This window comes from Coturnix japonica, chromosome 4 (genome assembly GCF_001577835.2).
Source record: "Coturnix japonica isolate 7356 chromosome 4, Coturnix japonica 2.1, whole genome shotgun sequence".
NCBI classification, from domain to species: Eukaryota; Metazoa; Chordata; class Aves; order Galliformes; family Phasianidae; genus Coturnix; species Coturnix japonica.
The window spans coordinates 47,772,225-47,787,909 of record NC_029519.1 but is presented as its reverse complement, the minus strand read 5'-3'; the positions used below and the strand labels follow the sequence as shown (position 1 = coordinate 47,787,909).

At 39.4% G+C, this 15,685-nt stretch overlaps 1 protein-coding gene across 2 annotated transcripts in view; it reads left to right on the top strand.

Moving 5' to 3' along the window:
• SPATA5 (spermatogenesis associated 5) overlaps window positions 1-15,685 on the top strand; it is a 191,078-nt gene that overhangs the window by 156,113 nt on the left and 19,280 nt on the right. The window lies entirely within an intron of this gene.

Below are 15,685 nucleotides of genomic sequence, written 5' to 3'. Positions count from 1 at the left end.
TGTGAACAGCCCCAGATTGCAGGAGGAGAAAAACAATTGTCAGACAGCATAAGGGAATTGCAGAGGATTCACTGGTCATTTGAGGCTCATATTTTCCTATTTTGTATAATTAAGAGCTCACAGCAGCACTTATAGCTCATTGCTATTAGTCAGCTTCTGATAGTGCATGTCAGGCAATTATTTCCTGTCCTAGGTTGGGGGAAAAAATAATTCAAATACTGCTGCCTGGCAATTATAGTTAGCACTGATGCATTAGTGGTCACCGCTCTGCTCCCTTAATATTATTCATGGCAGTGTCTTATAGAAGAATATTTCATTATTTCCTCATTCTATGATTCTCTGATACTTCAAAAATTCAAAGAATGTTGTTTAGTTTGCCAGTTCAATCTTTTAGAAGGTATGAAATACCAGAGTTAAGGTTTCTGTCTTACTGTAGCCAGTCCTATTGTATGCATTATCATACCATCTAATTACATAGTTGCCTTCTACTTTTTCCATAGCAGAGTGGAAAATGTGATTGGCTTAGTGCACCCCATCTTTCTGTGTGCTGTTTACAAATGCATGGAAATAAGCTAAACTTTTGTCTTGATCTGAAAGAGAGAATGAGCAAAGTGTTTGGATGACTCCAGTAATGCTGATGTCTGTTCTCAACTGGCCACTAGTTAGTCTTTTCTCCCAGACTTCTGCTCATTTAACTACTGCAGTGCTGGTAGGCTTTACAGACCTTTACTGCCCACAAGCAACCTCTGACTGGTGAGGGAACTGCTGAGAGTGCTGCAGATGCCTTTCTCCAAGTCAAAGGCATTGGGGTCAGACCTCAACAGGTGCAGCTGTATGTGCAACTCTAGCATCCAGACTAGCCTCCAGGCTTGTTCCAGGAGTCTGAGTAAGGGCAGAGACCAAAGTCAAATCCACTGTGGCCTTCCTCCCCCTGCAGCACAGGACAGACCATGCTCTGGGAATGAATTAACGACACAGTGAATGGAGCTGTTTTGTATAGGACTACGATTTGCAGCTGAAAGTGGGATTTTGTGATAATATTTTTTAAAGTGAAGAATTTCCTATTTCTAGGTTAAAATATTGGTCTAGAGAATTGTTGCAGCTATACTGCCTCTGTGCTGTGGACTGGTAACTTAAAACTTGTGTTTTTATCCTGATGTGAGTGATAAGAATTTTACTGCCCTGGGCAAGATATATGCGCTTCTGGCCAAGTTATAAGCCTCCAAAAACATAAATATAAACATATCTTTGGTTGTGTATGGAAACTGTTTTCTTACCAGGCAACAACTGTAATGCTTGTATTTCAGAAATTCCAAGCATATGGGGATTTCCTTTGGATCTGGGTCAGCCGAGGCTCTAGCAGTGAATTCTTGTGCTTAGCTTAGATAATGAGTTGCAAATGTCTTGGTGCTGGCTTTGTACAGAACCAAAAATAAGTTAATGGGTCATTGAGTACAACGACAGACTAGTTGCAGGGGAAAAAAAGCCTGCCTGTTTCTAATATGGCATTTCTTATGTATTTTGTACTTTGGCGTCCTTCAAAGAGTTATAATAATTGAGATGTAAAAAGTAAACACAGAAAAATCCTCAGTCAGTGTTCCTTGGAAGGGTATATAAAAAGTCTCGACAGTTGGCGCGCACAGTGGCCAGTTTCGTTAAAGCCTTTTCTTCCTAGCGTCTTCAGCTTCCCAGCTTTACAAATAGTTTCCGCTGTTGAATGGCAAGTTCCCATTCCACTGTTATACCCTTTGTTTAGAAAAAGAAATGGAAAATGCTTGGTTCTGTGACTAGAAGGTGCTGTACAAATAGGGGGTTTCATGTAAAGATACCTTGAACCATCCTACGATGAAGTGAATAGTTCAGTACACGTAGTTCAGGATGCCCACATTTTTGCGTGTCAGCCCTTATGACCAGTTAACTCCATTCACCTGCTGGACATACGTTTATCTTAATGAGTATATTAAAGGTCCATCAAGATAGCAAAACAGGTTGTTTACTTCCCACTGTTTCATTTGAGAGAAGATAGATGATTTATGATGATGAACTAGAATTTCCTTCTCTTGTGTGCAAGTAAAGTTTCATGTAAATATCATGATCAATGTAGTTAGCTTTTAATGTAACAATTAAATAGGTAAAGCAAAGCCTCCGCTTTTTAGGAATATTTGAGATTGAGTTTGATCTTTATTTCCTGGCCCTTGTGAACTGCATGGTGATACCTTGATAGTTCTGTTCTGCAGTGGTGCTTCAGGCTTTTCTTCGTGGATACCCGAATGTCTGTAAATCAGGATGGTGAGAGAGAATCTTTAGATGTTTCTGAATTGCAAGACTTGGCCTTGGTGCCAATACCAACACCAAGAAGCACACTCTCTATCCTTTAAGGCAACTTCTTTGGCTATATCCTAACCTTTTCCTTTTCCCCTGACTGCCTCAACCTCTGGTAGCCACTCAAAGGGTAGTTAGCTACAAGGACAGGTCTGCTGTAATAAGTAATAAAAGTAGTAAGTAATAAAACTGGTTAGAGCAATGAATGTCTTGTAACACCAAATTTCTTAAAAATTTAATTCTTATTTTATCTTACTGCATTTTATTTTGAGCAAAATTGCCTCCTTATAGAACTGAAGATAATTTGTAATGGCTTTGAGAGGTCTTCACTCAGAGATTGTTCAATTTGGTCATAGTTTTTTTCCAGAGCATTTTCACTGCCATTCTTCACGTGGAGAAATTTTATCTGGTTGGTATCTTACCGTGTTCCTATAAAGTGTGATTAGTTAAGGATCCAAGCATAGAAGTTTATGTTTTAAATTGCAAATAATGTGAGTTCTTTGGATCTCATTTGTTTTCTTTCAGGACGTCAGTACAGCCAGCTTGCATTATAAAAGACTGGCTGTCAAAAACTCAAGAGGTTCACCTTTTTCATTTGGGGTTCAGGTTAGGTTTATCATATTTGTTGGTTTGAGATCTGTTGTCTCAATCTGTCTCAAAGACATATGAGGAATGGCTGAGGGAAGTGAGGTTGCTAGTCTGGGAAAGAGGAGGCTCAGGGAAGACCTCATAACTCTCTACAACCACCTGAAAGGAGACTGAAGCAGTGTGTGCCACTCTGGTTTTTTTCAAGTGACAAGTGATAGATAGGTTGTGATACAGTGGCCTCAAGCTGTGCTAAAGGAGGTTTAGATTGGGTATCAGGAAGAACTTCTTCATAGGGAGGGTGGTCAGGCAATGAAATGTGCCCAGGGAGGTGGTGGAGTCCCCATCTCTGGTGATATTTAAGAGATATGGGGATGTGGTTTAGCAGTGGACTTGTACTGTTAGGCAGTGGTTGAACTTAGTGGTCTTAGGGGTCTTTCCCAGCCTGAACGATTCTATGATTCTAAAACACTTTATAGTGGAAGTAAGAACAAAATTATGTGGACAGTGTCTGATTAGGAAATTATTTACCTTGTAACATTTTTGTTATACATTGTTGCAGAAATGAAAGGTTGTAGCTGTCACACATGTTCACCTGGAGGAAGAGCAGTAACCTTTGTAAGGCAAAAACCAATGTCTTTATTAGACTTACGTTGTTAAGTAAATAAATAAATGTATCATTTGCCTTTAATAATTAAACGAAAGGGGTGTACCTTACTGAAGATCTCTGGAGTTTTCTCTGTGAAAAGGAATGAGCAAGGGAGTAAGACCGCCATAGGATGTTGCACCACTAAAGAGATATTCTATAAGTTGATGGTTTGAAAAGGAAATAAACCTGGTAGAGTGAAGGACCTTCTTTAATTCTTTGAACCCCAGCTACATAATGATTTTGTCACAGTTCAGAAGGCAATAACAAAGAGAGAGGTTTTAGGTAGAAGCTGAAACCAAGTATTCAGTTGTTTTGCGTTTAAAGTTTTTTAGAAATAATAAAACAAATTAAATATTGATTAGGGTATATTCTTAAGTGTTCTTATAAAACTAAGCTGATGTGACTGACTGATTTTAAATTGGTGAAATACGGGTCATGGTGAAAGCAGAGTCTGACATTGTTTCTATAGCATAATCAGTTTCCATGCTTACAGGAAACAATAGTATAGCGGGAATCTGGGAACCTGTAAATCTTTCACTGTTTTTTAGTCAGAGTAGAGTAGTTAATGTAAAAAATATCTTTCTCACTTTGCAATAACTCTCGATGGGAACACAATGGGGGAAAAATAAGGAAAAAAAAAATCTAATGAAGGTTTGCTGTGGCTCAAATGAGCGCACACTTGATGCCAAAAAAAGTATATTTGCAGCAGCACACTAGCTCTAATCAACTGAAGCCTATTAAAATATTTATTTCAAAACATGCATGTACTTGTTTACCGGATACAGACGTACTAAAACTATAAACATAAAAAGAAACCAAACACCCCAAACAACCAAAACCAGAGCTCCTTTCTCTCTCTTGTAAGAAGCCACTGACTACAAAAGAATTGAGGATATAATTCATCATAGGCCTACGGGAAGGGTAAACAATGTTTTAAGAGAGCAGGAAAAAACACTCTGTTATTAAAGTACTTCTACAGTGAGCGCAAGAGAGGGCTTAGATATAAAGAAAACAAGGCATCTGACATATTAGGATGTATTATCTTCTTCATATGTAGTTTTCCATGAAGCAAAAGATCTTCCAAACTTCAGGGAAAGACTTTGTAATATTTTTTAAACAGCAATATATCCATCGATCCATTGTGTAGCAGCCTGTATAGCCAGAATTTAGGGAATTAAGACAACCAAAAAACCCTAAAATAAAATATAATAGAGAAGTGTTTCTGTGACTCTGGAAATCATGTCCTGGCTAAAGCTCATGGTTTTCGTTTTTAAGCATGAATGTGATTTTATTCTTTTATGCTTAGCTGTACTAAATGCAGAGCATGTTCAGTTCCCATACAGTTCATCAGATGTTGAAGGTGCTCAACATGTTGTGCCTTGGGACTGAGCTCTCAGGATTTGAACTTGTAAGATACCACACACGCACAAAAAAAGCTTGCGTCTCATCGGAAGTATGTAGTTTGAAAATGTGCTTTGTTAGTTAAATTATCTGTGCTGAAGGCTTGACTCTGCTAGACAGCCTTTCCATGTGAAGGAGTCCTGCTTTGCTTCGCACCAAAGTATAACATCGTCCTGTATGATGAGGGATGCCATTGCATTGAAATGCAGCAAGATTAAGACCTCAGATGAACCTCTAAAGTTTCTCTTGGATTGCTGCATAGGATCTATTAATTCATATCAGTCATTGAAAAGTGAACATTTTTGTGTGGGTGGGTGTGAAAAGAGGCTCAGCCTTCATCCAATATGGGTAATACGGGATCACCACCTTCCTACACACGTTTATCAGCACCAAGGATGTGTTTGGCACAGGTGCCTGGAAGGTGAGGAAATACCTGGCATTCGAGATGTTTTCTGAATGTCAGTGCTTGGGATAAACGAGATGAATCACTTGAAAGGAAATAACTAACTGCACAGGACTTCCCATGGGATTTTGCTTACTGCCGGTCTCGCAAGAACCTTGTACGTGCAGAATGTGCTTGGACAGACTGGAAACCAGGACAGTGTGAGTGCCTGGGTAATCACTCATCAGCCCAAGAGTGTTGTGGCATTGTGTTGTGTCTCCCCAGTCTCCTTTTCATCTGCTTCAGAAGGATCTGGTTCCGTTCCTGTGTTTTTCTGAGATGGGGCTGGGGGTTGGTAGCATTGAGCGGTTTGATTTTCATCATGTCTTGTCTCAGCCAGAACCCAAAAAAGAACTGCATTCATCCTGCATGCATTCATCCCACCAGTATATAAAACAGGGCTGACAATTAGTGTGTTTATGTGAAACATAGGGCTTGGTATACAGAGTTTCAGTTTGCACTGAAATTTATGCATGGCTTGCTCATCTGGGAAAGAACATTTTATCCCTCAGTGAGATAATGATTTGCTAATAGTTTAATCAAGCAGAGGAGATTTAATGCATCTGGCTGAAGGGACAGTAGCATTTCCGAAAAGGTCAGCCCCATTAACAGCTCAGGAGGGTACCGTCGGCACTGCTTCCTAAACAACTCAAAGAGCTTCAGTCCTTGGAGGAACTTGGGGAGAATGCCACAGGGAATTTGAATGAGCCCCTGAGTGTGTCCCAGAGAATATTTAGGTATAAAATGTATCAGCTTCTCAAACCTGAGATTTGAGCCCAAAGAGCTGAAAATTAGGATTCTGTGAATGATGAACTGCCTGGGGTTAAGGGAAATGAGGGCTAATTTCAGTATGTTTTTTCCTCCTTTGTCACTTGTGTCTTCATTAATTATTTTAATGGCATTGTCTGCCTGTGTTTTGTACATGGATGCTCATTCCCTCACCGTACCACTGAAGGGCTGGTTCATGCTGTGTGCCATGGAGAGAGAACCAGCAACACAAATGTTAGCCGTGCAAGAAGCAAGCAGTGCTCTGCTGACGGAGCTGCTCGCCTCTGATGAACTTCAATGAAGCCATTGCTAAGGACCAAAGTTTCACCAGAGTGGCCAGGGCTGCAGGATACAGCCACTGCTGAGCTGTGGCTTGCAGAGGGCAGTGTGCTGCCAGCACTGCAGGGGCTGCTCAGCTGCTACTGCAGCAAGGCCTCATAAAGAGGGTCCTTGGCTGATAGTCTGTCAGCCAGCTTCCCTTGCCCTCTGCTCTTGCCTGTGACTCTGCTGCTTTCTTGTCCTGGTTTTGGCTGTAATTCCTCGTAATGGAAAAACATGTTGGTCTTTAAAAGCAGATGGGAATTCATTCCTGAAGGAAAAAATATGTCTCTTTAGGCTACTGCTATTGTTTTCTTTTAGTTTTATTTTTTGCCTGTGAGTTATTTCTAGCAACAACTAATTTAATTCATTCTTTTTTTTTTTTTCTTTTTTTTTTTTTTTTCCCCCAATCTGAAAGAGGATTATTCATCAGCAGTTTATATCACACGTTTTCCATATGCCAGTAATCACAAATGTAGGTATATAATGTTGAGAGTTAAAACAACATTTGCAGTCATTAGGAAGGAACTGAAAGTGTTGATGTCTTTCTGATTTTTGGAGTGCTTTCATTTGTATAATATAAAGACTCAAATCAGTGCAGAGTGATGGGCTTTGCCTTTATGGGGAGAAAAAAAGAAAAGAAAAAGAATTCAACATTTTTTTCCCAGTGACCTCTTTTTCTGATTTAAGCCTGTAGTGTTGGTGACTTGATCTCGTAAGTTATGTATTATTCCTATGTAATTATAGTTACAGTATGTAGTTAGAAGCTTGCTGCGTTGTTTGACTCAATTCAAGCACTGAAGTATAAGATAAGGTGCAAAAAGCAGAGAAAATCATCAATAAGTCTTTGCATTTTACAGAAAATGAAATCTTGATCCTTGACTCTTATACCCCAACTGCAGGGCCAGATCCTCAATGTATACAGATTGTTGTGAGCACTGAGTACGACAGAGTATATTAGCGAAAGAACTGTCCAAAGTTTTTTTGGTATGGTTTTCTTTGAAAACAATGGTTTGTAGCCACGTTTTTCATAAACAAGGGAGAAAAAAAGTAAATATTCTTGCATCTCCTGCTGTTTCCCATGTCCTGAGATTAAAGCATGTCTGCCTGGCTTAAATGCCTGTTATGATTTCTTTTAATAGTATGCAGTGTCTGACTGTGAGAGATCAGTGCTCAGTCTGGCTTTTTCCACACGTATATACATTTTCCTCTTTGGACACAGTGAAGGGGCTCTCCCTTGGAGACAGCTCTGAGGCATGGTCTCAGGCATCAGCTTGGCCAGGATTACTGCAGAGGGTTCCCTGCTTCCCTACTGAAATTGCCTTGTCAGTCATAGCAGAATCCGTCCTTCATAAATAAGCATAGTACTTGGACATAAGATCCCCAAGAGTTCTGATTATTATCTTAGTTGGCATTAGGAGTATTTAAATGCAGTACCTGAAGGCTAACTCAGATGGGATGTTTATAACCTATGAAAAGGTGCAAAGGAACACCTTGTGCTGACCTACTTGTATTCCAGGTGTTGTGCCAGCTAAATTGCCGTCAAGGTGGAAGAAATGTTAATGAATGGCAGAGGAATAATAGAGCCTGGGAATAAAAGCTTATTAATCTAGCTGAGTATTGTTCCTGTGAATGAGGAATGTGTGTTTTAATAACAATGCTAACTGTTTACACTTCACTGAGCCGCAAAGATTGGAGAGGTGTGTGTGAACTGAAATATTTGAATATATAATGGTATCTTTGTGTACATATAAAATAGGATGTTTGCTTTTTGCAGTCATTGGTGAAGTAATTGTTTCTTGTGAAAACTTGGAACCTGCTAATAAACAATTAATGGAAAGATACCTAATAAAATCACTGTCTGCTGTTAGACAGTAAATATCTTCAACACTGGATATACTGAGTTTTAAACATAAAAGCTGTTGTTATTAAGCTTCAGTTGCACCAACTATTCTGCATGCAATCCTTTCTCATGTCGTAGAAACAAAATTTCATTTTAATAAAGTAAATGTTGAGTTTACTTTGGGAGGGATGACCATTAATAACAGCAATTTGAGAGCTTGATTGTTGTTGTTTTAAGATTTTAACTGTGATATTCTTTAGTATTTCTCATTTTAAAAAATTAAATTAAATTTTTAAAAATCACAATCTTACACAAATGCTATCATCCTTTCTTTCAAAGGAGTTTGGATTATGCATACTTCTATTTTTCAGAGTGAATTTTATGTAGCCAAGGGGTAGTTGAAGTATCGGGCTTTTCCTTCTTTATCCAGAAACTGTAGTGATAACCTCGTTGGAGTTGCAGGCTCTTTGGAGAGATGTAGCTGTGCAGCAGGAACTCTGAAACAGGTTGAGAAGCTGATGAGGGTTAAGATTGTCATGGTGCAGAAGGTGGGAAGGTGTCTGCAACCTTACTGACATTGTCAGACAGAGATTTGCACTTACATCGTATAATTTGTGTTTTGAATGTGTGCCTGGACATTGGGTTTTCTTGCAAATGAGAGCTGCCATCCTGTTGAGGAATGCATTTTAAGGGGAGCTATTTGTGACTCACTTTGTGTTTTTTACTTGGATCCTAATAGAGATTTTGCATTTGCACAAAACTTGAGTCTTACCCTTCAAACCATTACCTGGAGTAGAAACTGTCAGGCAGTTTCTGATATGCTGATGGCTGTCTGTGTTACTTTAGCTCTGATTTTTGCATATCAAAAATTGGAAGTTGTTATTTCCAATTTGTCTTTTATGGTTCCCCTAAAATACATATGAAAATACATAAGGCTTTCAGCCGCCTTTGGCAAAAAGATTAAATGCTTATTGGCAGATGGAAACAGCATAGTAATAGCTCTGCAGCAAATTATTAGCTATGGTAGGAGCAATCCAGTGGAACATTTTGCTCTTTAATTAAGCTGCTTCTAACTGTTACCAAGTTCTTAGCCTAAGCTTTTTGCATCCTGGCATTGAGCATCAAAACCATCAAGGAGCCTCAGGTGGAAAACAGCTTAGACTTTCTCTGTGACACTGGATGTGTAGAAGAGAGCCCTGGGAGCTGGGCTGTCCACTTGCAATGGAAGAAAACAGAGCAAAGCCCCAGATGGCTGCACTAGTTAATTGGTCTAGACATCTCCATTGTCAAGGAGGAGAACTAAGAGTATTTTGCTCTGTTTAAAAGGGCTGCTTTGGATTTGTTTGATTTTCTTTTTTGAAGAAGCAGGTGTTATTATTTGAGGGTAATTGTCATCAAACAGATTAGATTCACACTTCATTTCCTAGCCAACAAAATAAATCTGTAATAATACTAAACTATATCTATTTTACTTACGTTGCACAGTGAAGCATTGCATTAGGTGGAAGGGAGAGGGAAAGTAGCAATCCATCTTCTGTTTTGTCCTGTATGTTTTTGTCTTTCTTTGCTTTATGCTGGAATAAATCAGCTTTGTATTTTTCCGGAACTGTTCCCAGCGAGCTCCTGTTTGATGAGAAACTGATGAAGAAGGGGGAAAAAATGATGTACACAGCACCTAGGCTGCCAGTATTTGCAGTGCGTGTTTCCAAGTGCTTGTGAGTCTGTGTCAAGAGAACCTGATTTCTCTCCAGCAGCCGCTGTCGCATGCAAGGACTGGTTTTCTTTGCTCAGCCGAGAAGGAAGGACCAAACAGAAGCAGCCAGGAGGCAGGTTGTGGGAGATTATTCTCTTAATAGGCACAAAGTATTTTCATGGAGTCATAGAATAATTAAAGTTGGAAAAAAAAACTAAGATCCTCCAGTCCAACTATCAACCCATCCACACCATGCCCATTAACTGTGTCCCTCAGTGCAGTATCTACATGTTTTGTGCAAACTTGCAGGGATGGTGACTTGATCACCTCTGAGGCAGCTTGTTCTGTTTTGCAGAGGTGAAATTGCCCACCAAGCAATTTTTGCCAGTGCCCAGAGCCTGGCCATATAGCCGTGGGGTTCACAGTGTGCACTACATGTTCAGCATTGCCATGCTGCCACAAGAAGGGGATAATAAAAAACACAAACCCATGTTCTGCTTGCATTCTTGGTTACCTCTGCATTCGCAGATGTTACTGTTTACATGCAGAAAGGTGCTTTGGGGAACCCCCTTGTTGGGAGAGCATATAGCTTGTCTGTGGCCCATCACACACTGAGATTGCTCTCTGGGATCTTGCCATTTCTGTGGTCATTTTTTGCTTATTTACGTGTTATATGATCTGGGTGGAAGAAGAACAAACCACACTTCTTTATTAGCGAGACAGAATTTGCAGGCAAAAAAATGCATTCACTAATTTAGTATAAACAAGAGAGCAAAGCTTTTCCTGATTTTGACTTTTCTAGACAAAGGCCTGAGGGCTTCACAGGAGCTGGCAGTCCTAATATTCAAACTGTAAGCACTCCTCATAATAAGGTGTCAGTTCTCTTCCGAAGAAAGTGCTGCTGTGGTTATGATCCAAAATGGAACATAACCAGAATGTTCAAAATTGAAAACTTATTCATTTTTGACATCCGCTGTTACTAAATTTGGTGTTACTTAGATCATTTAAAATAACACTCTGAAACTTACTGGTTTCTTTGTTTGAATAAGAATAATAATCAGCGTTTTGCATTCATCAACATTTTTTATTAATAAGGATATTTATGTAAGACCAGGAAAAAAAAAAGGCCTCCCCCAAAAAAAGGCTCAGCATCAGTTTATCTTCTGCAAATGCTTGGGAGCTGGAGGAAGAAAATGAACTTGAGAATTTAAACGCTATCTTACCCTAGGCTAATTGTTTACTATTAAAAAGAAAGCTTGCATGCAGGAGGGAGTGTTATGTTTTGGACTTACTTCCTTGTAACTCATAAATCTTGGCTGTGTAAATGTTCAGTCATTAATTAAGGGTTTCAAATTAATCTGTTTCCTGACTGGACTTGGCTGGTTTTGCATAGTGTAGTGCTCTTGCCCAACCTCACAGTTGAGGCGTGCTTTCAGATGTGTGATATGGAAACATGATGTTTATTGCGGAGAGTTAATGAACAGTGAGCATGGTGCTGGGAGGGGCATTTCATTACACACACCGACAGGAAACAGCCAGGTGGTATCAGAATGCTTGTGCCTACTTTAATTACTTCCCTTACTTCAAACAATAGCGAGAAATGGCTGTAATGTATTGATGAATGTTAGCACTGGCTAGAAGTGTTGTTTTTATTTCAGCAGTCTGGGATAATGTTCCATCTTTGCAATTCAGCCTGTTTACTCAGGATAATATATAACAGCCTGAGTCTCTTTTGCATGATGGAAAAGGATCTCAACTTTTGCTAGAAGCTTTAATATTATCACCAGGACATTTTCACTGCATTCAGTTGAGCTCATCACGTAATCACTGTTCATTTGGGTTTTGTTTCTTACTTGCATTACCCTTTTTGTGTACATATATTTGTGTCTCTTTTCTTACTTATGAAGGCATAGAAGGGTCTTTTACCACATACTGAATTATGTCACTTAGGATTTTTCAGAACTTCGCATTTGGATGGCAACAAGCACAGCGTTACATATTGTGCTATAAATGCCTTGGCACTTGATTGTACACAGCTCTGTCTTTGTGTTGTTGAAGGTGAATCTGCTGTCTCTTCCTCTTTACTCTGAACATCCCTTAGCTCAGTCAGTGAATTTACTGTTAGAGAGGAAGGAGAAAAAGCTGCAAACTACTCATCCAGCCAGGTCATCTTGGAGGCGTACTCCATTTTGAGGCTATTTCAAACCCCAAAATGTTTTCATTACATGTGTTCCAGCCGACTGGATGTGTACTGCAGCAGTCAGCTTCCTTCAATTCTGCATGTGCAACAGATTTCATAAATAGCTTGTCAGGTTTCTGTTCCAAGCTGTCTGGTTTGTACATGAAACCTAGAGAAGAAGGAATTAATCATGAACATAAACAACAAAAGATCTCTAGTTAGCTATTTGAAGCCTTGGTGTTCTATTTGTGAAAGAGTTTTGCTGCTGTTCTTGGTCATGGAAGTGCACAGGGTGCCATGGCCCTACAAAGCGTTCTCTTCTGCCAAGGAACTCATGTATCCCCCTGCATACCTGCATTACTTTTATGTATGTGTTGCACTAGGGAAGAGATTTGCTGCATAATTGCTAACTGCTAATTAGAAATCGGTCTGACCCAGATTCAAGTTTTGAGAGGGTTTGAGGTCTGCATTTAACTCTTCAGCTGAATTTCATCATCTTTATCACTTCAACCAAAGCCAGAATGTTAATACCAACTCATTTCTGGCCTAGTCAAAGTCTGGATTATTACCCTACAGCATTTCAAAGATTTTCGTGTGCATGAAAAATTCCCTGTAACCAATGGAATTATTTAATGCACTTAAAATCAAGTACATGTTTAAGCTTGCTAAATCCAAGTATTATTTATTTAATTCCTAAAGATTAAATTGTCTTCTAATTTAATATATACTGTTAACTAATCAGCAGAAATAACACAGAATGTGAGTATCGAGCTTTCTTTTTCAGTTTTCAATTTAAGATGTATTTTCAAAGGGATGTTCTAGCACTGCCACTTTTCTGCCCAGTTTCCCACTGGTTCACTTCTGTTGAGCCAACATCACAAATGCGATGCCATGCTCACTCTGTGCAATTATATTATCATATGACAAAATGACTTCTCTGTGATCAAGTAAACCTCTCGCATTTCAGTTATACCAGAGAGTAGACATGCTTGCTGCTTCACTTAGTCCCAAGCTACGTCACTGTACAATGCACAGTAAGTCCCAGGTCTTTGGGGTGTCTTTTTGTAGATTTCTCATTCAAGACATGACTGTATGCGTCAGTGAGAAGTAGGGGCCAGATGAATCTCTTTTTTTTTAGGAAGCGTTTTGGAATTGAGCTCAACTCAGCTTGTCCTCAGTGCTACTGGAAGCCTGCTGCTCTCTTCACATCTTTCTGAAGCAGCAAGCACCTTTCAGTTGCCTCTCTAAGATTCCTGCCATCCAGTACATTCTTTCAAAACCAGTTTCACATGCAGGACTCGGCTCAAAGGATGCCAATAAGGAATGAGCCACTGGCTCAGCCAAGTGGTGGAAAATCAGTCGAGCTGCTGGCTGCATGCTGTTCTAACGGCATGGCCTGGATTGTTTCAGTTATGGCATTGGTGTAGGTGCATCCTTGGTGAATGCTGGATGTCAAAGGAAATGCCAAACCTGTAGAATGCCTCCAGTCAATTTATTTTTTAACAGTCTTACAGGAAATAAGCAGTGCTCAGCATTGCATATTGTGATGACAAGTGCATTTTATTTCTTAAATTACTTTTGACTACCTGTTAAATTCACCATGTGAAGCAGGATAGGATGGCTTACTAAAGTACAAAATATAGAATTAAGAAACTGTGGCAATAAATCTCTCTTCTGCCAATCCCGCATTTCATTGGAAACAGACCTGGACTTGCAGGGAGATGCTTGGATCGTCTACGAGGTTTCTTCTTACTTGTGAATTTCATAATTAATTTGACACATCATATTTGGTAAGAGGTAAGCTGTATTTCAAAGCCTGAAGTGGTGCTGGTGTTCTGATTTATCATGTGAAATCTGTTGTTACACAAGGCTCAGAAGGCATTCAGCACTGTATATGGTAGCATCTATAGGCCCCTTATGTAATGGGAGAAATGCCTGCGTTGTCCTCTCTGATTCCAAATACTGCCAGGTTCTTTTGGACAGATCATCTGCCAGTTTTTGCCCCAAAGAAACCTTATCAAAGGACAACAATGACAAACATGATGATCCAGTCCTCTTCCTATACATGAGCTATTTTAGTTCGGAGTTGTGGTTTTTAGCCCTCAGTGTTAGGAGGTATCATCAGCTGTAGGAACTAAGGGTAATTTCTAGTCAATTTGCCTTATTTCTTGCTATTGGACTGATTTTGCAATATGCAGATTAGAAATCAGGACCTACCTTCAAAAATACCATTGGGACATTATCACAAATTATGTCTTTGGCAGTACACACATCTGTTTCAGCACCTGGCTCATATGGAATGTTACCAGTAACTTGCATTAAACCAGAGTGGGCTGGTATTGGTTTCACTGCCTTTTTGGTACCATGTCATTGAAAGAGGCACTTGGAAAATGCAGCGAGAAAGCTTAGAAAGTTGCTGAATTTTAAAAATAAAATAAAATAAGTAAATATGGAGACAAGGCAGATCTGCTGTGCTGTATTTGAATAAAGCAGAGGACACTGAAGAAAATCATGTGGATTAAAGCAAAAATAAAGAGAAGAACAACATGATTAATGAGGGAAGCCATGGGATTATTAGAACCAAATATTTGTCTTCCAGGAAATCGTGATTAATATAAAGGAACATTTGTGACAAGGAAAATAGCTGGAGATTCAGAGAGACTATGAATAAATATATAAGTTAGGAGGGGAAAAAAATGCTGTCTCTACAAGAGGAAACAGTGAGGGTAAGATAATGTGCTGGGACCAGTAACAGCACTGGGGACTATAGGAGCTGCTCTGCTTTTCTATTTGTGCTGGGATTCCTGAGGCTTTTCCAACAGAGCCAGAGCAGATCCTTGCAGCATCATGTGATAAGCATTACTTGTGCTGTGGTTTCTGAAGGTGAGCAAAACAACACTGCTGGTGTGAAAATGGTGAACCTAGTCCAGTCCTTGTCAGTCAGGATCTGCATGGAACAGGTTGTCCCTTGCAAGTAGGAACAGTAATGATAACAGTTTGCAGGAATAGCAAATACACGTTCATATTTGCATTATGATAACAGAGATTCTATTTTGAGGCTTGTATTTGATAGCAATAATTCATCCTTGTTTTTGATATGATTCCTAAAAGAAAGCACCTCTCCTAACATGAATGCACGCTCTTGAAAGTCTCTGCTTTTTACCATTGAAAATTCATCTGTTTTATTGTACTGGCGAATTGCCTGCCAGGACATTTTGCCACCAGATTTTTTTCTTAGAAAAATAGCAAATATTTTTTTTGGTTGTTTGTTCCTTCTTAATTCATATACAGCATTTAAGGAGCTTAATTAACCCCAGCATGCAGGGAGAGAGAAAACAGACTATTCAGCAATTAAGAATATAATTAGCTACATTTATACAGAAGTGGCTGCATTCCTTTTCCTTTTCCTTTTCCTTTTCCTTTTCCTTTTCCTTTTCCTTTTCCTTTTCCTTTTCCTTTTCCTTTTCCTTTTCCTTTTCCTTTTC